General features: G+C 44.3%; 1 protein-coding gene and 1 pseudogene across 1 annotated transcript in view; both read right to left on the bottom strand.

The window, feature by feature from the left end:
* The window catches only part of Tbc1d9 (TBC1 domain family member 9), a 113,420-nt gene that overhangs the window by 27,085 nt on the left and 84,357 nt on the right, over nucleotides 1–1,978 (bottom strand). The gene's annotated exons all lie outside the window — the stretch shown is intronic.
* The window catches only part of LOC101997132, a 5,543-nt pseudogene continuing 4,074 nt past the window's right edge, over nucleotides 510–1,978 (bottom strand).

Raw genomic sequence — 1,978 nt, 5'->3', positions numbered from 1 at the left:
AGATAAAGTTTATCCTTCAATAAATTGGGAATTTAAAAAAAAAAAAAAAAAAAAAAAAGAAAAAGAAAAAAGAAATCAGGCCAGGACAATACAACATTCCTATGGAAAGGAGGGGAGTTAGGCCATTCCTTCTGCCACACAGAAGGTAACTCACATGCACCGGGGAGTTAAATCTCATGTCTCATTAGAAATACAGGTCCAAGCCAGTGGTTCTCAGTCTTCCTGACACTGTGAGGTGTCGCCAACCATAAAATTATTTTCTTTCTTTTCTTCTTCTTATTATTTAAGACCTTTATTAACAGGTGCTTGCAGTTTGTTGACTTTTTTTTTTAAAAAAATCAAGTTGTAAACTTTTTATTACAAATTAAAAATGAAGTTCTTAAAAATCTTAACTTGACCAGATATGAAACAATTTAAAAACCATTAAAGGTATATTGAGAAAAACCAGACTTTTTTAAAAAAAAAAAAACCACATTTGTCATTACCAAAAAGAGACATCTTTAGGTAAAAATAATAAAAACTCCATGCTGCATAGATAATGCAGATAGTTCTAGTGTATCTGGTCAACGGGCAAAAAGCAAGCATTTAAGGTCTTCAGCTCCAATCTTTGTTCATTTCTTATTGCTGGAATTTCATATTCGTTTCTTCTTGTTGGATGACCAAACCGGATGATGGTAGAGATGGAAAGCCGGCATTTACTCAGCCCCGCCCTGCTCAGCCTCGGGAGCGGACGAATTCTCAGCTGGTGGATCGGCTGCTTTTGTCTCTTTGCCATCTTGTGGTTTAGGGTTCTCTGGGCGTCTGCGTCGGTAATTGAAGTTGCTGCAATACCGACGTTGAGGTGGCTGCTGACCTTGGGTTTCGTCTCTTGATTTTCTTTGTCCTCTTCATTGCCGTCCTCTCTAGGCTGTCTTTGGCGAGGAGGGCCCCTGCAAAATCGTGGTCTGTAACCCCGATACATATTCTGTCTCACTGGTCTACCTTGCTCTCCTGCACCCTGGTTTTCAGCACCCTCCATCACTTCTCCTTGCACAGGAAGGTTGGAATACTGTGGTCGACGCCCATAGGGTCTCCACAAATAGTAAGATGGGAACCTTCGCCTGCGATAGGGCCGGCGTTGTTGGGCTTGGCCTTCAGGAGGGCTTTTCCCCACTCTCACTATTCTGGTAATTCTGCTGGTAATTACGTGGAGGACCCCTACAACGTGGGTAGCGTCTATAATGGTTACGGTCTGCTGCGTATTTACTGCCTTGAACTGGAACTCCACCAGGACCTGTAACATTTGCTGCCTCCGTACCCTTTCTCCTTCAACAACATCAAACTCCACAGTCTCTCCATCTCCTACACTGCGAAGGTACTTCCTGGGGTTATTCTTCTTTATGGAAGTCTGGTGTACAAATACGTCTTCCTTGGTGTCATTCCTATTGATGAAACCGTATCTGTTCCTTACATTGAACCATTTTACTGTTCCCAAAACCTTTGTTGCAATGATCTTCTTGTCCCCACCTGCTGAGGGCTGTGGCGGGCCGCTGCTGGGTCTTGGCCTCGCTGTTCATGGTTGCAGTGGTGGTGACTGGGGCCGGCGGCGACTGCTGTGGCTCCTCCCGGGGTGTGATGTGACTAGGCCGGCGGCAGTGGTAGGACTCTTAGGGCTCTCTAGGGTCCGCTCTCCCCCCAAAATTATTTTCATTGCTACTTCATAACTGTAATTTTGCTACTGTTATGAATCGTGATATAAATATCTGTGTTTTTGGATGGTCTTGGGTGAGTCCCATGAAAGGGTTGTTCAACCCCCAGGGGTTGGGACCCACAGGTTGAGAACCATTAATCTAAGCTTTCATGCCTCAGAAGCGCAGTGACAAAAGAAAAATCATACTCCCTCGGAATCTGAAAAACAGCGCTTCAAAGTCTGCATACAGTGAAAACACAGGCAGCGGGATGGAATAGTGTGAAAACACAGGCAGCGGGATGGAATAGT

This window comes from Microtus ochrogaster, unplaced genomic scaffold (assembly GCF_000317375.1).
Source record: "Microtus ochrogaster isolate Prairie Vole_2 unplaced genomic scaffold, MicOch1.0 UNK51, whole genome shotgun sequence".
Taxonomy (NCBI): Eukaryota; Metazoa; Chordata; class Mammalia; order Rodentia; family Cricetidae; genus Microtus; species Microtus ochrogaster.
The sequence above is the reverse complement of the archived record's forward strand: the minus strand, read 5'-3'. Positions and strand labels throughout refer to the sequence as shown.